The sequence below is a fragment of the Protopterus annectens genome, chromosome 1.part2, assembly GCF_019279795.1.
Source record: "Protopterus annectens isolate FY-2018-M chromosome 1.part2, PAN1.0, whole genome shotgun sequence".
Taxonomy (NCBI): Eukaryota; Metazoa; Chordata; order Ceratodontiformes; family Protopteridae; genus Protopterus; species Protopterus annectens.
Window position 1 is genome coordinate 889,273,986 of NC_056727.1, and position 23,776 is coordinate 889,297,761.

Here is a 23,776-nt window from a genome sequence, read left to right on the forward strand (position 1 = left end):
CGGTCGCTGAACTACTTATGTCATTTTACGAGGCTCCAAAGGGATCTCCTCAAAGAGCTAAATGACTCCCTTGTTGGTAATCTACCTGAGGCGCTGGCCCCGACTGTTGGCACCCAGATGACTACCCTCTTTTCTATTGTTAACTTGTCCATGAGGCTCATTTCCTATGCGGCCGAAGGGGAGAGTAGAGCTGCGGGAACAGGCGTTGCCCTCAGGAGACATGCCTGGTTACGCTTGTGTTCGTTTGTGGAGGCCTTTAAGTCTTCCTTCGCTGATGCCCCCTTTGATGGGTCATCTCTCTTTGGACCCAAGGTGAAGGACACACTAACTCGGTGCGAGCAGGAGGGCAAGACTTTGACTGCCATTGGGGCCCGATTTTCCGCTCCTTCTAGGCCTTACCCCAAGGCTCAGAGAGGAGGGAAAATGTGGTTTAGAAAATCTCAGAAGTCTTTCCCTACTCCACCCAGTGATTCCCCCTCCAGAGGCAGGGGAGTGGGAAATTCTGGAAGACGCCGCCCCAGAGGTGGCAGAGGCCCTCGTAACTCTGGAGACCACGATTCCTTTCGTGGTTCTTCATACAACCAGCGTCCCTGAGTTGTTGCCCGACTGTGCATCTCCGGAGCCAGTCGGGTGTCGATTTGCGGCGCACCCACAAGCTTGGGAATCCATAACAAGCGATCAGTGGGTGCTTCGCATTATTACCGGAGGATACAACATCCCCTTCAACAAACCTCCCCCTTCTTTAGGGGAAATCCCGGACGTACCACCCAGTCAGCGGGATCAGGCAGCATTAGAGGTTTCAAAGCTGCTAGAAAAAGGAGCCATCCAGCCTGTCCCCATCGACCAGATCGGATTAGGAACTTACTCAAGATTATTTTTGGTACCAAAAAAGACAGGGGACTTCAGGCCCATTTTGGACCTCAGTTCATTGAATCGTTTTGTAAAAAAGTCCAAATTCCGAATGGTCACTCTTCAATCTATTCTTCCTTTGCTGGAAAAAGATGCATGGATGTGCTCCATAGATCTCCAGGACGCTTACTATCACATTCCGATAGCTCAAGAGTCCAGGAGACACTTACGCTTCCGCCTCGGAGTCAGTCATTTCCAATTCTGAGCACTGCCCTTTGGTCTCACCACAGCCCCCAGGGTGTTCATCAAGTGTCTGGCAGTGGTAACTGCTCACCTGAGAAGTCTGGGATTCCAAGTGTTTCCATATCTAGACGACTGGCTCCTTACTGCCACCTCCGAGCATCTACTATTCCAGGCACTCAGTGCCACGTTCACCTTGGGCCGTTTCTTAGGGATTACGTTCAATTTGCAAAAATCTGTACTACAGCCATCTCAGTGTATTACTTTTATAGGCGCAGACTTAGACACAAAAAGAATGCGCGCCTTTTTACCGGCAGCAAGAATTCAGGTCCTACAAGATCAAGTCAAATCCTGTCTTCCCTTACTAAGAGCCCCGGCCCATCAGATTCTACAACTGTTGGGTTCGATGGCGTCAACCATACTTTTAGTTCCCTTGGCCAGACTTCACATGTGAGTTTTACAATGGCTACTGTCGGTTCAATGGTCTTATCAGGAACTTCCCTTGAACCATTTAATCATGATCACGGAAAGTTGCCGTCGAGATCTGCGTTGGTGGCGTCTCCAATCCAATCTCGACCAGGGGCGACCCTTTATACCTCAACGTCCCGTTGCCACTGTGACTACGGACGCCTCCCAGGTAGGGTGGGGGGGGTCATTACCTGGACAGGTCAGTCCAAGGCACATGGCAGATCCAGGAAATGCATTTGCATATCAATGTCCTGGAGATGAGAGCGGTACTATTGGTACTCCAAGCTCTCCATCACGCTGTCCCACAAGGCCCAATTGCTATCCTATCCGACAACATGTCGGTGGTGTGGTACATAAACAAGCAAGGTGGAACCAGGTCTTACCCACTGTGCAGAGAAGCCATGAGACTTTGGCACTGGGTGGTAGCTACCAACCGCTTTCTAATGGCAACGCACATACCGGGGAAATCCAATGTGATTGCGGACAGATTAAGCAGGACCATTCTTTTACCCCATGAGTGGTCCCTCAACCAGGGAGTAACTGCAAAAATCTTCGACAGATGGGGTCTCCCTTGCTGTGACCTGTTTGCCAGCCCTCACAATGCGAAATGCAGAGAGTTCTTCACGCTGTTTCCTTCTCAGGGACAGATTCCCAGGGATGCTCTGACCCACATTTGGCCCCCCGGTCTTCTCTACGCCTTCCCTCCATTTCCCCTCCTACCGAGGGTGATACAGAAGGCCGTTTATCTGGAGAGCGAGATGATTTTGATTGCCCCGCACTAGCCTCGTCAAGTTTGGTTCCCTTTCCTACAGAGGCATGCGATAGAAGGTCCATGGTTTCTGGATCCGGTGCCAGACCTGCTGACTCATCAGTCAGGATGGCTTCACCCGTCTCTCAGGTCCTTGAAGTTGGCAGCATGGTTACTCCACTTCCATTCTTAGTCCGAGACAATGCTCTTTCTCCGGACGTGGTCCACATATTGTCTTCTTCTCATAAACCTTCCACTATCAAACTTTATTCCAGCAAATGGAAAAGGTTTGCCTTCTGGGCTCAGGAATGGGGTATAGACCCTCTCACTGCACCAGTATCGGAGGTTCTGAATTTTCTGGCCTCCCTTTTTCAGTTGGGCTCTTCAGTTTCTACCATTAAGGTTCAGCTAGCGGCGATCTCTAATTTTCATGCCTCATTTGAACCTTCATTGATGTCTCACAAACTTTGTAAGGCTTTCCTTAAAGGGGCGTGGCTCCTTAGGCCTCCATTATCTCATCCTGTCCCCCCTTGGGACTTGAATATGGTTCTTGCTGCCCTAACTGCCCGTCCTTTCGAACCAGCTGCTACCTGTGATTTAAAATTTCTATCTTGGAAAACGGCCTTTTTAGTGGCCATAACTTCTGCCAGGCAAGTTTCAGAACTTCAAGCTCTTTGTTCTGATCCTCCCTATTTGATTTTTCACAAGCATAGAGTTTCATTGAAATTAAACCCTTCCTTTATACCAAAGGTGGCCTCCTCTTTCTGTATTCAACAAACTATAGAACTCCCTGTTTTTTTCCCAGAATTCTCTAATAACGCAGAATATACCTTGCATCAATTGGACGTACATAGACAACTGCGTTTTTACTTGAATAGAACCGCTCACACGCGGAAATCAAATCAATTGTTTGTTTCCTTTGCAATGAACAAATTGGGTCATCCAGTAACAAAAACCTCCATATCTAAATGGATTAAAGATTGTATCATTTTTATTTATTCACAGGCTAACAAAGAGCTTCCCTTTCCAGTCAAGGCTCATTCTACCAGGGCAATGGCTACTTCTGTAGCTTTTCACTCCAAGATATCAATGGATGATATTTGTGCTGCGGCAACCTGGAATTCTCCGCACACTTTCATTTCTCATTACAAATTGGATGTGGTTTCTCGAGGCAGGGCTTCCTTTGGTTCCACAGTTCTCAGGAGTGTTTTCCAATGAGCCACCCGGGATTTAGGTGCTAGGGACGCTGTCCCATCTGTTATGAATGTAGGCGAGATAGGATCCCATTACATCTTTTAGTTATGTACTTACCATAACTTCGGATGTATGGGATCCATCTCGCCTACATTCATAAGTACCCACCCTCCTTCCCCCTTCCATTCGGATTTAGAGGAGCTGTAGTCCTTTTTTTTGGTGATCTTTCTTGAAGAACTTTAGTTGGTTATAGTGACTACTAGTTTTTCTGTGTTTGCATGGATGTATGAAAGCGAACAAACAAGATCTGGGGAAGCAGGTGTAGTGCATCCTGGGATAGGGAGTAGCCCAGCCAATGAGAGACTTCGTGCTAGTGTATTAGTTGCCAAGTCGGAGCCGATGGATCGGCTCCGAACCCATCTGTTATGAATGTAGGCGAGATGGATCCCATACATCCGAAGTTATGGTAAGTACATAACTAAAAGTTAAGTAAGAAATATAGGGTATACCGTATCAGTAGCTGCAGTCTACCTGGGTACTTTGAAAACATATGTATGTGGTGGTAAGAAAGATACAAATATCTTGAAGACAGCAATTAAAAGCACACTGGGATTCTAAAGAAAAATGATGGTTTCTTGGTGGTGAAAATATACAGTAAACCAGTATGCAAAAACAGATTTTGATGGTTAATGACTTATTGGCCATGTTAATCTGTTCAGTTTCAAAGTTTATACATAAGATTCAGATCATGGTCAAATCAACCTTTTTACCCAGCCCCTCATACCTACAGCTCTATCTTTGTCCAAAGTCACTTTGAAGGGTCACACTGATTCTATACATAGTATTTTATCAGGTAAGCTGCGTAAACATCTAACAACGTTTGGTTACCATACTTGTGTGTTCCTCAGCTAAAGTATACTATACAGTATAAAGGCATTCTCTAGTTGTAACACATGTATTTTATTTGTTTAATAGTAGCATGCTGCAGTCCTATAGCATTTATTTCGTGTTCTCTCACCTTTTGCCTCAAGACTCATTTTGGAGTCTGTGCATACATGCTTCTTATGGGGGCAATGCAGTGCTGGCTCAAAATAATTTCTGTCCAAAGTATGCTCATAAAATAATGATGTCTGAGAAATGCAAACAGCCCCACAAATTGCCTGAAAGTAATCCCTGTCTAGAAAAATAAATCTTTGTGTATAGCTGATAATGGCACAAACAAATTCACAGTAGGCACCCATTTCAGAGTTTTTGCCAGAACTAAGCAGAATATTTAAAAAAATATATACTTGTTATAAGTAATCCCTTTTGGGTTAGGTTTGAATTGCTTATGCTCCTCCTTATAGTCTTATTTGGCAAAGTACCCCTCTATTGCACCATGCTCCCTTATACAGGTTAAGTTAGAACAAACCATTAGACTGTTGTTACCACCCTCTCTATTTTGTGGTAAGTGTTGGGTTTTCTACAGGACTGTGTAAGACTGAGAACTGCAACTGCTCTGAATAATATGCTAATAAAACTGTGGCTGTAGTTCTAACTATCTCACAATTCTAGCAACAATTCAGCCACTGCATTTAACAATTATAGTGTTTGTTGACTGATATCAATAGTATTATACTGCCTTTCTTATGCTCCTTTGCAGCAAAGCAGGGTCTATGTGGCAAACGTGAGGCAATACATATCATTACATTGATACAATCACTAAACAACCCTTTACCACTTCATAAAATATTACAAATTCATCCACAGAGTATTATTAGTTATAAAAATCAGCTGCTTTAAGCCATGTATGAAGAAAACAGGAATCTTACAGCACGAAGCTGGAAATAATCCTTTCTTCCAGATTTCATGTACTAGCCTGTGTTGATTTCTAGAATTGCAGTCTATGTAGGAACAGTTTTTTATAGCTTCAATTTGCTCAACTTCTATAAGCATAGGTCAGAGAAAGTCTAGTGCAGGTACTGATCCAATGACAGGGAAATGAAGGAAGCCCAGACTGCAACACAGTTGACCCAGGTTCAGTTAGTGGCTCAGGCAATTGATAGAGTGGCAGGGATGCAAGGGCAGTTCTGTGGGCATTCCCTGTGGTGATCTTTGGTGGAGGCTGGGAATGCTGCACTTAGGGAGCCTGGCTCAAGAGAGGTAAAGGGTGGTGTGCATGGCTGAACTGATGCAGAGGATGGCTGATACACCACATGCCCCCACTGCATCCCTGGTCCTCGAGTGACAAATGGTGGGCAAGGCATAAAAGAACCCCCAAGCAACATGGTGATGGCCAAGACCCCTTGGATGCCTTTAGGTTTCATCACTGTCTCCAGCCATCATCAGAGAAAGTGTGGGGGATAAGAAGCAACTAAGAGACCTGGTGAGGAAGTGGGACACTGGGTATGAAGGTTGCAGGATGATGCAGGCACCAAAAAAAAAATATCTGGGAAGGTAAAGAGTCCATGGAAGACCTAGTGGACAAGGAGAGACTCTGGTGGCTGCCAAGGGTTAGTGGGAAGAAGGGAAATAAACATTGTGGTGCTGCGGTAGCGTTGTCACCTAACAGTAAGACGCTGTCCAGTTCAATTCTCAGCTAGAGCGTCTTCTGCATGGAGACATGCGTGAATGGGCGTACCTTCGTTGAAGGTTGTGCATCAGGCCTGGCAAGCCTGTACGTAAAAATCAACTGCCAATCATTAGCGGACCGGAGTTCCGCTGTGGTGACCCCTAACCGGGAAAAGCCGAAAGACACAACTCTTTGAAGCCATTAAAAATAAAATACATAGAAATAAGTTTTATGGGCACAGAAGAGACAATTTCAATTTAAATGGTGTTTCATTAATATCCTATATTTAAAGCAATATGTAATATTTAAAAATTATATTTCACTTTGCTTAACCTACAGAACACTCGATCTACCTGTAGAACTTTTCCAGGACCATGCTCTGTCTGAAAAAAAAACAAAAAGCAGGTAAATGTAATTATTCAGATGCAGATATATGCATATAGTCACTAATGCTAAATCTTATGGCTATGCCAAATGTTTCATCATTAGTGGGTGGGACTCTGTGAGTATTTGTGTGTTAGGGTCGAGTAAAGGCTTAATAACGGGACAGATTTAATATTGTGCATGTGTGCTGCTGTACAATGTGTGTGTTTCAGTGTCTTGTGTAGCAGTAGTGTTACAGAAACGTTAAGGTGCAGAGTTTGGGTTAGGGGCATGGTTAGCATGTGTTTGTAAGGATGGACAATGAAAGCCTTACCTTAGAAAAACTCTTTCAATAGCACTACCGTCATTCAAAGTATATATATATATATATATATATATATATATATATATATATATATATATATACATATAGAGAGAGAGACAGATACACACACACACACACACACACACACACACACACACACACACACACACACACACACACACACACACACACACACACACGCAGAGCAAATACATAATCTGTATCAAAATGCACAGAGAAAGGTTACTTTTTAAGTGAGTATAAGGTAAAAAAACAAATCCCTCCTCTCCAAACAAAATGACCTAATGAAACATATCCAGTTTAGAAACATACACATGAAGCAGAAATAAGCAATGTGGAAAAATTCTACCACGTACTGAAATAACTGCCCAGTCAAACCACAGTAAGAATCACCAACTTGGGAATTAAATTAATAGGTAGACAGATGATACAGTGGTAGACAGAAAAAATATTTAAGACCATTTGATGAACTTCTCGTAAGACTCTCTACCCCCGGTATATTTCATTGATAATTTCACCGACTTCTACTTCTCCTTCCCTTCTTGCTCTTTACCCATCAGCCCCTTTCTAGGCAGTCCTCTTTAACATACTCTTTAGCCATCACTTGCTTTTAAGACCAATCATTTCACTGTACCTTGCTTCATGTGATCTTCAATACCTACATCTTTATATAAGCAAGGCTTCCTATCCATGTGAAGTACATTTTTTTCTGAACCCATTTCAAATGTAACTTGGATCAGTGGATTCAGAATCAGAAATTCACCTTTGATCTGGCACCTATGGCACTTAAAACTGTAAAGGTGCATTTTTCCTCTTGTTTGTCTTTGCTTTTAATTACTTGTGCCTTGAACAACCTTGCCGTTGATTACATTGTCTTAAATCACTTTAAAAGCAATGTCTGTTGAATCACTGGTGGTAACACTGCACTTTGAGTAAACTTTTTTGTGCTTTTGCATTACAAGGATTGAGATTATTAATCTAGTGGCAGTAGGTGGTAGCCTGGTCTGTCCGAGTAGGGAAACACACAGAAAAGAGTGTAATAGTTTTATTGACCAGAGGGCTTTTTAGCCAGTTTACTGCGTTTTTGTAGCTTGTACAAATTTGGTGCTTTTGCACAGAGATAGATGCAGACACCTGGAAGTTAAATGTTCTGTATTAAACTATTTTCAGAACTGCACCCAGTAACTCTGCAAGTATACAGCAACTACTTTGCACATTCAGAAGCATGGAGCAGCTAGTCTGCATGTTGAGGACCACTGCCCCTTGAATTTAGTACTATATAGCCTAGTCTACTCTGTAGCCCCAAAAGCATCCTTAGTAGCCTTCTATTGACCCCTCATGCAGCACATCCTTGTGGCTCACTTAAAGGACCTGAAACAGATATGCACTTTTCCAATTTTGGTGGATATGGGCATCTTGAGACAATGTAGCAACTGTCTCATGTTCACTGACAGCCATTTAATCTTTAAAGAAACAGATACTGTATGCAAAATTATATATAGATATACATACATATATATATTACAAACACACACACACACACACACACACACACACACACACACACACACACACACACACACACACACACACACACACACACACACACACACACACACACACATGTCACTGAAGACAAAACTCTCTCATACAAGTAGGTTGTCAAACACAAATGCTGCACCCACCACACACAATGTGCTCCTCACATATAGCCCACTTTATGCTGAGACTCTTAAAACAAAATCTTACCAAACCCCAAAGTCCTCCCAGATATTCCTCCTACAAAAATAATCTCAGCAAACCCTAACGCACTCAACCAAAACAATACTTAACACTACTCATATAGCCACACCCAGTGGAGCCTCGACTACAAGTCCATAAGGCAAACCAACACACTACCAAGGACAATAGTCATAGGGGACTCCATTGTGCAACATACTAATGTCCCACTTACCAGGCTGAACAAGGAGAACATAGCAGTCAATTGCCAATCAGGATTGGGGAGACCACTTCCAAAGAGAGTCTGGTCAACAGAGGAGTCTCTCAGAGCTCTGTGCTAGGTCCACTCCTCTTTGGCATCTACTCATTTACTTCTTGCAATTCATGGCTTTTGTTAAGGGCCTCTGCATGACCAAGTTTGCAGATGACTGCAAACTAGTAGCAGTCATAGAATTCCTCCAAGACACTAACATCTTACAGGAAAGTTTAACACAAACAAATGACCAGTGTCAAATCCACAGCTTAAAACTCAATGCCAAGAAATGCAGAACAGTACCACCCTGGGAAACAAACTCACTAATAAAATACTCCTAAGAGCTGACCCAGTAGTCAGGGATTTGGGGATGCATGTAGATAGTAACCTGACTTTTGACATGCATGTGACTTAAGGTAGAAAACATTTCTATGTCACTCAACTTATAAGTAAGGGTATGGCATCTAGGTCCAGGGAAGTATTTGTGCCACTGTTTTCAGCCCTTATCAGACCATCATTGAGTATAACACTTCTTCAGAATCTCAAGTTGCCTTGGGAATGTTTACATAGATATTTTTATACCTCAAGTAGACTCCGGAGAGGTTATCCTCAGGCAGACAGTAAGTGCTGGAGGTGTGAAGGGGAAGAAAGAGATAATTGAGAACATATTTTCTGGGAGTGCAGTGAGTTGGCAGACTTTAAGGATTTCCTGCAGGATGCACTGTTGGAGATGCTGGGTGGGCAGATCAGTCTGACAAAGGAGATGATTTTTCTGAGCTATGATACAGAATCAGAATTGCCTAGACATGGTAATGCCTGCTGTGACTAATAATGGTGGCTGCCAAAAAAGCAAATACTAGAAAATGGAAATCAGAAACTAAACCAACTATACTGGAAGTAATGAAGATAGTAACAGAGATAAAACAACTGAAACCGAGATATTTAGAAAAGGGTAGTATAAAACTACATAGAAAAAAATGGGAATTGTGGGAACAATACATACAAGGGAGGAATGAGGTCTAAAAGGTGGCATGACTTAAATGAGCTATGTAATGTCTGAGTGAGAAAGATTGGGTAGATTATACGTGAGATATAATGCTTGCAACTGGGAGTGTGTCATTATGGCTTGTGATGTAAAATGCTTGCAACTAGGATTGTGTTGGTGTGGTTTGTTTTCATTTATATAAATGTCTGATTGTGTAGTAAGTGATGGTTTAATAATGTTTCTTGTTTAAAAAAATGGAATTTAATAATTTAAGTAATATTGCTTAGGTTATATGATATATAGCAATATATGTGAAGTATAATGTTTATTATGCTGATATAGTTTGATTACCTTTTATATGAATGTAAATTTGCCTATGTCACAAGTAATAATTCAATAAAGGTGTCTGGAAAAAAAAACACCTCTTCAGAATGTGACTGACCAGGCACATGCAACAACTGGAATGTCTACAGGGGTTACTTGCAAAAAGAATACAGGGCATAATGCAATGTCCTACGCAGATCACCTCAAAGCCCTGTCTCCTATAATCTGCTGAGAAGTGACCAATGCTGGCATACAAGGCATGCTTGGATCCTACTCTGATGAACATTTTTGCATATCTGCAAAATAAACATCAGCACTACTAGATCTAAGATCTTATAGTTTGCTTATGACATAAATGGGACAAGTTGAAGGGACAGGTATGTATATCAAATAATTCCCATCCACATGAAGCAGAGCCCTTTCCTAACACTATTCAAGCATAAACTGGACCAGTGGATGGCAAATCACAAATGCATCCCCTGGTCTGGGATCTATACATCTGAAGGCAAATCAAGCTGAGGGGAATTAAACCTTGCACCACAAAGAACACAGGAAACAGCATGCTAATATCTCCTTAATCTTCTAATCCAACTGCCAGACAGTTTACATTTTTAACAAGAGTCTGAACCATAGCTCTCAACTTAGCACAAAAAAACCTGGACAAAGACAAAAATAATGGGGGGACAAAGCCTCAAAAATAAGTTCAAACTTTAAATATTGTTCTTATAAACTTAGAAAGTTGCTAGAATAAAAGGTCTTGAGTTACTCATGCATTTTTGAAGGATATTTAGACTGAAACTAAATGCCTGCCATTATTTATGGAAATTAGTCCTCATTGATTTGCTATAAAAATCCAGAAAACCACACATTTTATGAGGAAAAGATAAAAAAATATGAGCAAAAGTCTGCACATTTTCCAAAAATCTGGATAGTTGCGAGGTGTCAGGCATGGTTTGGACTCCTATGCAGTAGCAGTTTGTGCCTTTTTTATATACTGTATTGCCATCATGCAGGCATTGCCTTCAGAGCTATTCAGTAATAGAATAGAAGAGTGTTAGTCAGTTGGGTACCAGTGGCTACTTGTAGTCCCCCAGTTCACTTCTGGATCTGCAGTTACAGGAAATTAATAAAATGTATAAATACCACTAACTAGCTTGGCTGGATTCATAGCCCCAGCTTTTAAATTTGCCCAGCAGCGATCTTAGCTTACGTTAGTTTGTTTACATATAAAAAGAACAGTGCATTTGCCTTGTGCCGATTTAAAAGAGGGAAACACTAAAATAACCATTTTTTTATCAGCTGATGCTAAGAATGGAACGTCTGGTCTGTGGAAGAAATTACTTAACATGATCGCTCGTGGTTGCGATTGTGGTAATGGCAACTCATTAAAACATTTTTATCATGTTAAATAAAAGTAAACATATCCGATATCCAGATTTTTGCTTGAAAGTTTTCATTTCAGTACTTGCCATGTTCTCCTTAAACATTTTTTCTGGTAAATAAATTTGAATTAAACACAATAAATTATGCCAGATATTGGAGTTTCACACATCTTGTTGCAAGTTGATGCAAAACCGAATGTTTTATTAAGGGTTTTAAGTGAGTTGGACTATTATTTAAAAATTGTTCGACCTTTTGGACCTTTTCTCATGTAAGTATTCTTGGCTTTGTCCGGTACTGTGTAGCAGAGAAGTTGAGACGTTAGCTGTATTAAATGCAAATTGGTAAGTCTGGAGCATTAACTTGTTAATAACAATGTTTCAGACTTAAATTTTACAAGAATTAATACACTCGCAAGTTTTTGCTGCTCTGGTTTGACCAGGAAGTGTTGTGGTAACATTACACAGAAACAGGGCAGTGGTTTTGTGACTTGCTGACCTCTCCTGCTTTGAAATATCACCGAAAAAAAATTGGCCATAATACTAACCTGCAAAAAAAAAAAAAAAAGTAAATTTTCAAGTGCATGGCTATTTCAAATCTAATAAGAATGCAAAACCAAACTTTAGTTCACACTGGGAACTAAATGGAGACCGGAACTGCTGATTTACAGGATATACCAAGTAAATTGACACTGTGGGTGGGAATAAACATGATGTAATTAAAGTGGGTGTTACTTCTGTAAGCATAAAGTTAGACCCGAATTTTCAACACTGGGACTGTCCCTCTAGTTTCATAGGTGTGTACTAGGCTAATGGCCCTGGAGCCTATATAAACCTAGCCCAAGAAGATTCCCTGGCATCATGCCACCCAAAGTTAGTTCCCAGTGCCCCTGTCAAGCAAGGACACTGAAGTGATCCCCGGGGTGAACTTCCTATTGCCCATCCACCCGTCAAGATTTCTCTTAAAGAGTGCCAGTGAAGTGGTCTGCTTGACGTGAATGGGAAGTTTGTTCCAGAGTATGGGAAGTCTCTGAGTTAGGAACCTGTCCCTTCAGCATGTTCTGTTTATTGTGGTAATGAGGTTTAGGTCCCTGGAGCATGTGACATGGAGGGACTGGGATTTCTTTAGGTGTAGCATATCTAGCAGCTATGGGTCAGACATGGCTTTGTAGGTCAAGCAGAGATTGTCTCTAAGTAGGCGATAAGAGACAGATTATAGCTGGAGTTTTTGAGTCTGTCCATATAGGGCATGTGTCTAAGGCCTAAGATCCTCTTATTGAAGTATTTTTGTGGCCTTTCCAGTTGTTGTAGGTGTCTAGTGAGATACATACCAAATGGGGCATTGTATTCTATAACAGGTCTAATGAAGGACGAGTAGAGAGGGATTATGACCGCTTTCTTCCTGGATGAGAAACCATTTGTAATGAGATGTGCCACATAGAAGGACTTTCTGACTACAGTGGCAATGTGGTTAGTTAACTTCCATTTCAATCAGCCCATTCTACAAACCTAATATTTGTGCCCTGGAAAAATATCTCCTTCGTAGCTATCACTTCAGCCAGAAGGATCTTGGAAATGCAACATTTATTGTGCAAACTTCCTTGCTTAGTCTTTCAGAAGGATAGGGTCTGCTTTTGAACAAATTCATCTTTTCTACTTAAGTTGGACTCAACACACTGCTCTAAACTAGCCTCTCAATGTATTAATGTTTTTCCCTTCCTTTTCTAATGGGAGAATACCTTCTTTGTTTAGATGTACGTAGACAACTGAGATTCTATTTGCACTATATAAAACAAATCTGACAGCATGATCATCACTTTGCTCCCTTTTTCAAAGTAAATTGAAATAAAGTCTAAAGTTACGTTATCTAGGTGGCTTTCTGAATGTATATCCTACATTTATGTTTCAGCCAACAAGTCATTTAGGTAAACCAAAGGCACATTCAACCAGGCAGTAGCCACTTCCTCCCATTTAAAAATGTCTCTGTTGATATTTGTGCAGTAGCCAATTAAGCATCTTTGCATACTATGTGCAAACATTGCAAGTTGGGAATGGTATCTAGATCCAGTTCTTCCTTCAGGACCACCATTCTGTGTGGTATTTTCTCGGGTCTATGTCAGATGATTGCGTTTTTAGAAACTCGAAATTCATACGGTCAAGAACATATGATTAAGTTTCCAAAAAGTCAAACATCAAATCTACCTTTTTTTATGTTTTTGCAGGGAGGCAAGGCCCTCTGCCCCCCCCCCACCCCCACCCCCTGAAAATTATATATACCAACGGAATTTGCACACTACAGTGAAGAAAAGGGTACATTTCCAGATCTGCACTGTATTGCGATCTCCATTCAAAAGCTTTGGGTTTTCAAAAACTGGATCATATGGTCTTGACCATATGAATTTTGAGTTTCTGAAAACTCTATCAACTGATAAGGAGCCATTCTGCCATGATCCCACCAAGGATGCTAACTTTAGACTCTGTCCCATCCAATGAAGTGGATGAACTGTGTCATACAAAATACAGCACTTATGTATGTTTGCTTTTGATTTTCCCTTTCCATTCACTTTACCAATCATTCCTCCACCCACCTTCCAAATTGTCACCTATTATTTCTTGACAGACCTTTCTGACTCTCTGAGATCATCTTGCTTTTCTTTGCTATATGGTACCCCTTTCATCCTAGGAAAAAGATTTTTGGAAGGGCAAGTAGTCAAACTTAAAATGAGGTAACAGAGTAGTCGTGCATTGCTGGAGGTAGGTGAGGAGCTTGAGCTTTGTGAAAAAAAAGCCGTTTGCCATGTTGGCACCTAGGCGTGAGCCAGTCCCATGCAGAGAGGTGGAGAAACATAGATAATCAAGATCCATGGAAAGTACATAGCTATCATTTTGTGATTTAACAGACCACTTTCCCACAGCAACCTAGTTGATATAGCTTGGAGACAGACTGTGTTGTAACACGTGTCCCATGGAACACGTCTGTAGCCTTTTACCATTTATCAGGTGGGCCTCCCCCACCCTATCTCCTTCTGTGTGCATGTGTGTGTGTGTGTGTGTGTGTGTGTGTGTGTGTGTGTGTGTGTGTGTGTGTGTGTGTATGTGTGTGTGTGTGTGTGTGTGTGTGTGTATGTCAGAGTTGAACTGTTGTAACAGAGGATGTTCGTTTAAACACATCTCTCTTTGGGTTGCCACCCACAATAGTTACTCCAGCAATCACCATCATTCAGCAGTGAATCTAGTGGGCTGGGAATAGAGGCATATGTTCCCCTGTATGTGGGTTGATGTTGAGCACCCTTCCTGGTATGGTGAGTGTATCTATTATGCATTCCTAACTGCTGGTGACCTTTATCCCCTTACCACAACTGCTGTAATACTGGTTTTAACTGTGTGTAACACTCGATTATTTGTTGAATTATATGCTTGCTATACTACTGCAGTATTAATAGGGCAGTGAACACAACACTAGTGACCACAGCTTTTATCATCTTGTTACGTAGGTAATCAAGACTCATGGCATCATGGCACATCTTATTTCACAAACCACTTTTCCACAGCAATGTATTTGAGACAGCTTGGAGACAGATTGTGTTGTAACATGTGTCTTGTGGTCCACAGCAGCAGTGTTAATGTAATTTTACTGAAATGCTTCTGAATTGCACACATAACACTGTGATATCAGCTCTAAATCACACTATGGAGGCTGTGCCTGCCAGTATAAATACATAGCACTCGGCGGTACAGTTTCCGTGTAGGTCAGATCTGTTGCAACCATGCTGTCTCTGGCTTTGGAAACCCAAGCAGCCTATCGAGGCATAATGGCACATTAGTGTTGTGGGTAGCAATGGGCTACCATGATACTGTAATCTACTGTACTGTTTGTATGTTGGCAGATCATTATTATGTGTGACAAGTGTGTATCTGACCCTCCACACACATGTCTGCTGAGGTCACATTGCTCATATTGGTACCCAGCTGCCTTGCACTTCCATGCTGCCCCTTAATGCATGTCAGTTGGTTGATGTAACATGTGTTGACATAGGTAAGGCCACATTTCCCACCTGGAGTCAATCTAACAAGTCCCTATGACTTTTGCAAGGATTGTATTCAGAAGGGTTTCAGTATGGTGCAGCAGGGAGACAAAGATCTTTCTCCACCACCTCTTGGTCTGTTGTGTGTCACTACATTTACTTTTCCCAAGATGCAGTATTACTGTAGGGAGTATGTGTCCTTTGTCTATTCCTTATAGTGTTTTGAGCTATGTTATATGAGGCATGGTATCACCCATCCAGCATTTCTTATCTGTTCATACATTGTGCTGTCCACTGGCCTATTCAATTCATTGGTACATTGCTGTTATTTGAACCTAGCTTAATTTTCCATTTCACACACACACACACACACACACACACACACACACACACACACACACACACACACACACACACACACATACATGCACGCACACTGTGCAATGTCTTACACAGTGATGCCAGGGTACCTCATGTCATATCCCCCAGGTCTGTACATCACACATATTTTGCCACTGATCTTCTGACTACATTTTTCTCTTTTTGGGGCCTCTTGTACAAATGTGTTGCAGAACATAGTGATCATTACTTATTTGTGTATGTGTCCTGTTCTCTTTATTACTGTCACCTACTAAATTTTATCATTTGTCCTTTGTTTTGTTACTTTACATTTATGTTTATTTTTTCTGATTTTTTTTTTTTTTTTTTGCAGTTTCAGCTATGAAGTTGGATGCTGAGCTACAACAGCCACTGCACCATGAACTTGGATTTGCCACCAACTGCTGGGTGAACTGGAGGGCTTGTTGGTGGCCTTTGTTGCTGATTCTTTGTTGGGAATGTAGGCTGCTCATTAAGGAGCAACACTGAGGGGGGTCCCATGGGGTCAACTGGCTGGATGTGAACAGGCTGTGTGGACTGTGGTGGGCCAGCTGCTCGACACCCACATTGCCATCCTTGAGAATATCCTCATGTGATTTGCAGTCACAAGGCTGCATGGCTTGGACAACTGGACCACCAATGACTGGACCAGGTCATGAGGGCAGTCACAGAGGTGATGGACTTCAGTTTGAGTTCACTGCTCTGTAGCTTAGCAGGCAGTCATCATCCCACTCAGTCCACCATCATGGTATTTCCCTCCTTTTTATGTCACTCATGTCTGTCCAGTGCTCCCTATTACCATTTGTCCTCCCTCATTCTGTCTTCTTATACCCTTTGTGGCCCCCTTTTGCACCAGCACCTATCTTGTTAGTTCTTGTCTTTGTTATATGTTTTTATGTCTGCCCCTGCTGCTTTCCCCATATCCTCCTTCTTGCCCACATCACCCCCACTTCTTTCCTCTCTTCTCACCTTTTCTAAATATGTAAAGGACATTTATCCCACAAAATAACAGACCTTTCCATTGTTCTTCTGTGTGTTTCTTTGTTTGCTTGTCTGTCTTCCTGCCACCCCATTTCCATCCCATTTGTAATGTAAACATAATTTGCTGTGTAGCCTTTGAACATGCTGTCAGTTTTATCATTGTATAGGAGCAGTGCTTCAATCACGTGTGAATGCATATCATTGAGAATACACTACTTGTACTGGGCCTTGAATCTTCTGGATTACCATAGCACAGTCCTTATCTCTGCACAATGACTGCAAACCTTTCAAGTGAGTAATGTACTTATGCAATACAAACTCTCCAGCAGGAGCACTCAGTGTTGCTACTTATACATACTTAATTCCCATCAGGTCACATTACACAACATTGTGTTGTTTTTAAAATATGAATCTTGGCCTGTTTCACTTGTTATTTCTTTGCAGTTTAGTATTCTTAGATGTGACCTGTGTATTCTCTCAAGCATTTTCAAGCATTTGTTTTCTTAGCTGATTCAGAACTATTAGCTTATCAGCTTTGAACATTAAGCACTGGACACATTTTTTTTTTCTCTGAAAGAAAAATAGGACTGAATTTCTTTCCTTATTGATGGCTTTTAGTCAGGCCAACCTTTTTATTGTAGCATCTTTCAGTAAATGCATTTTTAAGTCAGCATCAGTATATCTCAAAACTTGAACTTTTTCTTCAGTCATCAGTAACAGTAGAATTACCAAAATAATTTCTATTTTTTCCTGGAGTACTTTATGTGGCAAACATTATCTGCCTGAAACATCTGCCACATGTGCTACCTTGTCTAGTCAGTAGTTGTCTTTCATGTCATACGTCTTAAGATAACATTCTTTTACAGTCTCAGTGGTAATTTGTACAAGGACTATTTGAATATGCTTGGCAAAACTTTGTGATCTGTTTTCCTATAAACTACTTTATCATAGACATATTCATAGAGTTTCTCACATCTATACATTATCGCCAGCAGTTTCTTATTTTATCATCTGTAAGTGGTTCTGGCTCATCGGTAACTGGTATTTTTTCTTCTAAGATTACAGTTCCTATATCATTCCAACTGACATCTATTTGTAACACAACTGTTTTGTTTACAACACAGTACTTTAATGACAGGGGATCTTTTACTAATTTCTTCAGTGTTTGCAAACACTTTTTTTGCTCATAGCTTCCATTCCCAGGATATACCTTGCTCTAACAGCTTGTTTTATAGATATCTCAGACATATTAGGTACAATTTTGAAAATACTGCATCACTCCTATGATATATGGGTAATATCTTTCCTGACCTTTACATTTCCACATTTTCTCAGCTTTTCTCTGAATCTGGTTTTAGATACTCTGACATTAAAATGTGACCCATGTATTTTAGACTTGTCACTCTAAGTTTACATTTATTCTTGTTTAGGTTGAACTTTAGCTATCTGTTTAGCAGGTTCAGCAACCTTTTACCATGCTGTTCATGTGCCTGATTCTACACTAATAAAATATCAGTTATGTTTACAGCACGTCAAACTCAGTTACTTGAACAATAGCTCTTTGGACTACCTCTGGTGCTGATGAGGTACCAAACAGGCCTAAAAACCTGCATCTTCCTAACGGCATATAATATGTGTATAATCTGGGATCTGCCAAAATGTTTGGATTTACATTTACTATTGAAAGGAACATAGCATTTAGGTTCATAGGTTCATAGGTTCATACTAGGCTATCTGCCCTAGGGCATTTACAAGCCTAGCCAGAGTGTGTTTGGCTTTCGCCACCCATTTTAAAATGAATTTTGCTATGCCCTTTTTCAAGGTAGTATACTGTGCCTCTGTCTAACAGTGACACATAAGTGATACCCGGAGTAACTCTGCGATCTCCCATCCACACATCAAGATTCCTCTTGAAGAGAGTCAATGAGGGACTCTGCCTAACCTGGATTGGGATTTTATTCCAGAGTGAAGGGAGCCTCTGTGTTATGAATCTGTCCCTCCACCATGTCCTATTTATTTCAGTGCTGAGGTTCAAGTCTCTCGAGCACGTAGCTCGATGGGATTTGGATTTTCTGAGGTGCAGCATGTCCATTAATTCCGGGTTGGACATGGCTTTATACATCAGGCACAGATCGCCTCTGAGCAGGCGGTATGCCACTGAGTAGAGCTGGAGTTTCTTTAACCAGGCAGCATATGGCATCTGTTTGAGCCCATTGATCCTCTTGGTGAGGTACTTTTGGGGTCTTTCCAGTTGCTACAGGTGTCTGGTAAGGTACATCCCAAAAGGGGCATTGTACTCAATTATGGGCCTGATGAGGGATGAGTAAAGAGGCACGATGACCTCCCCTGATCTAGATGTGAATCCCTTCATGATTAGGTGGGCTATATAAAATGTTTTTCTAACCACTTTGGCCACATGGTTGTCGAATGAGAGATTGCTATCAACTTGGGTCCCCAGGTCCCTAATTTCTTCTTCCATACTTAATGGATTACCATCTATGTGGTGATTTGTGGGCACTTTGTTTTTGCCGAAGGGGATGACTACACACTTTTTGGCATTTAGCTTGAGGCCATGGCTCTGGCACCAGTTGTTTGTTTCTATGAGGCCCTTTTGTAGGATGCTTGTGTTGGCTGGAGAGTTGATTATGGTGCCCAATTTGCAGTCATCTGCAAACTTGGTCAGCCACAGTCCTTCCATGTTGGCCTGTACCTCTGAGAAATATATACCGAACAAGAGAGGTCCCAGGACTGAGCCTTGTGGGATGCCACTTGTAACTGGTTTGGAGTCTGACATGGCTCCAGCAATTCTAACCATGTGGGTTCTGTCCTTGAGCCAGTTTGCAACCCATCTAGTGACATAGGGGTTTATATTTAAGCTGGTGAGCTTATCTATAATGCCCGAGTGGGGTATTGTATCGTAGGCTTTTGCGAGGTCCAGGTAGACTGTGTGGACCACCTTCCCCTCGTCAATGGCCTTGGTGACTGTTTCAAAGAAATCGACCAGGTTTAAGAGGCAGGATCTGCCCTTAACAAAGCAAAACTGGGTAGGATCCAGTGTCTGTAGGTCCCCAATATCTTTATTTATGAGGTCCATGATGATCCTTTCCATAGCTTTGCAGACCAAGCTAGTCAGGCTTATGGGGCAATAGTTTCCAGGATCCGTTGAGGCATCACCTTTGTGGAGAGGGACCACTGTTGCTGTACGCCACTCTTTGGGTACATATCCTGTAGTAAGGCTGAGATTGAACAGTAGTTTTATGTTTGGGTTTAGTTCTTCTTGGAGTTCATGTAGGACGCAGCCCGGGACACCGTCTGGTCCCATTGATGCTGTGTTTTTTGCTTTGGAGAGGGCGGCTCTTACCTGAGCATCTGAGATGTCAGGGGGGCAGCACTCTGCTGGGATAGATATTTGCCCTTTTGGTGGGGAAAGGGGGGAGAAGTTTGCGCTGAACCTGTCAGCTAGGATGTTAGCAATGTTTGTGGGTTCGGTGTATTTTTTGTCATTTTGGACTAATTCTGAGCATATCTGGGAATTCCCACCCAGGTTCCTAACATAACTAAAGAAAGCCTTGTGATTATCCTTAGTGTCCTGTGCAATTTTTCTCTCGAAGCTGGCCTTAGACAATTTTATGAGTGCCCGTAGTTTTTTGCTAATACTGATCAGAGATGCCTTCCCTTTTTGGGATTTTGTTGTATCATGTAGTAGCTTCCTCCTTCTATTGTATAGTTTGTTTATGGCTGGGGTCCACCAGACAGGACACCTGCCATTTGGAGGATTGGGTCTTGGTTTTGTTTGGGATTGCATGATCCATGCATTCCTGAAGGTGTTCATAGAATGCATTTATAAAGGATTCTGCGGTCTGGGCCATATTTTCCACAGGCCCGGGGGCTTTGAAGGATTCCACCTCGGTTTTGAGGAGTGTGAAATTTGCTTTAGAGAAGTTTTTCACTGTGGTTTTCTGGACAGGGGCTGGAGTCGGGATGTGAATATCTAGTGAGATTAGTTTATGGTCTGATCTTACCAGTGAGGGATACACTTCTGGTCTCTGAGCATAGAGTCCCCATGTTGGTGATGATCAGGTCCAGTATGTTTTCCCCTCTTGTGGGAGTGGTAACAAGTTGTTCCATAGCATTTGAGTTTATAAATTCTAGGAACCTTTGGGCTAGGGTGTTGGAGCTAGAGTAATGCTCCCAGTCTATGTTTGGGTAGTTGAAGTCGCCCAATATAATGGTGTTTGGAGAGACCTTCATATTTTCCAGTGTTCTCAGGAAGGCCGAGTGGGGTTCCTGGGTTTGGGAGGGTGGTCTGTAGCAGGCTATAAACTGGAAGGCAGTTTTACCCACTGTTAGTTGCACATGGATAGTCTCTGATGCTTCGTGCTGTGCCACCAACCTGGAGGTGTGGGTATCTTTGACGAATATTGATACTCCCCCTCCTTTTGTGGTTCGGTCCAAGTCTTGGGGCCGGAAAACATGGTATGAGGTATAACCTGGTAGTGCTGGGGTGCTCTCAGGAGCCTTGAACCAGGTTTCTGTTACTGCACAGATATCGATGTTCTCCATGCTAAGGAGAGTTTTGAGTGCGTGCATCTTGAGGTTTAGACTTCTGGCATTGAGTAGCATAACTCTTAGTTTCTTATCCCTTGTGATACCTATGGAGGTGGGTTTGTCTTTTGAGCCTTGCCTAAAAAAGGCACTATGGGGGTAGCAAGAGCCTTTGCCAATATCCAAAAGCCCAGGGGTGACAGGTGCAAGCCATCCCTAGCGAAGCATTGTGGCTTGTTGAGCATGTCATCCCAGGCTGACAGGCATTGGATCCCCTTTGAATGACACCAATACTTATGCCAATTATTGAAATTGATCATCTTGTCTTCATATTGTGGCATCATTCTTGGTAAGGGTAAGATGCTACTCAAGGTCAGGGTCATACCGGCCTGGGCTACATGCTCAGAGAGCTCCTCTATGTCTCTTTCATGTAGTCCAGGGAGGTACGTCTCAGGTCATTCACACCAGCATGGACAATGACTGAGTCATATTTGTACTTGCCTTGGAGTGACCTGAGTGCTTGTGTTATGTGGCGGATCCTAGCACCCGACAGGCAGCTCACCGTGACCTTCTCCTTGTTCATCCTGGTGAGCGGGACGTCAGTGTGCCTGACGATAGAGTCACCTATTACAAGTGTATCAGGTGTGTTGTTTAGCCTTAAGGGCTGTGACTGTTTGGCACACTGGCTTTGTGAGCTATGTGTTGCACATGTTTTGTTTTGGGGTAGCGGTTGCTTGGGTGTCTGCTTTGGAGGTCTCTGTTGCTTAGGCAGGTTTTTATTTAGAGCCTCCGAGTATGTTTTTGTGTGTTTATGTGTTTGGTTTGCTGTCATGGTAGGTCTATGTGAGACTGGAATTGTATTGAGTGTGGTTTCCTTCTCCTCCTGACTGGTTACGCCAGTACTGAGTTGAGAGAGCTTAGCCTCCAGTTTGGCTATATGGTTCCATCTCTCACATGTGTTGGAATTTGTTGGGAGGAGGAGAGGGTTGTCTGTGTACATGAGGCAGTTGTAACATTGCCTCAAGATTCCCAGATTCACCAGCTGGACCAGAGAGGAGATTGACAACTGACCTTTGGACATGCTAGAATAGTATTGGGAATTCCTTTATAATTGAAAAAAGGGCCAATGGGGAACAAGGTACTCAAGGGGAGTTTGTGAGGGTGTAGTGCTTTTAATTTTTTAGTGCTGACTTATATAATTGCTTTAGTGAGCAAGTGCCAGGCTTTAGAGTAGGAATAGGGTGTTTATTATGAGAACTAGATCAGTTCTAAGGGAAAAAGTGAAGAGCAGACTTTGTGGAGCCGAGAATGGTTTATACCCAATTAAGCAGCGTTGCCCGATGCTGCGCTATGCACAAAATCGCGCAAAGCCGCGCTAAAGTGGGTTTTATACAGGGGGGGCTTGAAAGAGCTAGAAATTGGCCCAAAACGGCCAATTGACTACCAGATTCTTGTGCTGGGAACACTCCTCCAGGGATAGATAGGCTGCTCTAAGCTCCTCACTGCCACTGGTGAATAAAGAAACCTCCCTTTATCCAAGAAAGGAAATGGGCAACACAGGAACTTTCCAAAAGTCCAGAATACAGCAAAGCCTGTATTTGGACTACTCTAGGTCAGGAAAGATGGGAAACAAGGATAATTTTTTTTTCTTTTTTGCAACAAACAGCAGGAAAATGCAATAAATATGTAACACAGGCTAGCGCACTTGAGTGTGTAGCCTCAACAGGTAAATGCAACAAACAGGGCAAACTTTAAAAGTGCAGGTGCAAAAACAACTTTAAACAGTTTAAAACAGTTCAAGAAGCAGAAATACTTGCAGTTTAGCTAGATCGGACAGTCGCTCAGGTAGAAGCAGCAAAAAAATACACTTTTATCAGGTTAGCAGTCGCTCTTTTAGCCTCTCTGCTGCTAGCACCACTCTGCAGGACCACGAGGAGCTTGGCTGAGTAGTAACAAGTGCAAAACCGCTAGCGGGTTTTATACAGGGGGACTTGAAAGAGCTAGAAATTGGCCCAAAACGGCCAATAGACTACCAGATTCTTGTGCTGGGAATACTCCTCCAGGGATAGATAGGCTGCTCTAAGCTCCCCACTGCCACTGGTGAACAAAGAAGCCTCCCTTTATCCAAGAAAGGAAATGGGCAACACAGGAACTTTCCAAAAGTCCAGAATACAGCAAAGCCTGTATTTGGACTACTCTAGGTCAGGAAAGACGGGAAACAAGGATATTTTTTTTTCTTTTTTTGCAACAAACAGCAGGAAAATGCAATAAATATGTAACAAAGGCTAGCGCACTTGAGTGTGTAGCCTCAACAGGTAAATGCAACAAACAGGACAAACTTTAAAAGTGCAGGTGCAAAAACAACTTTAAACAGTTTAAAACAGTTCAAGAATGCAGAAATACTTGCAGTTTAGCTAGATCGGACAGT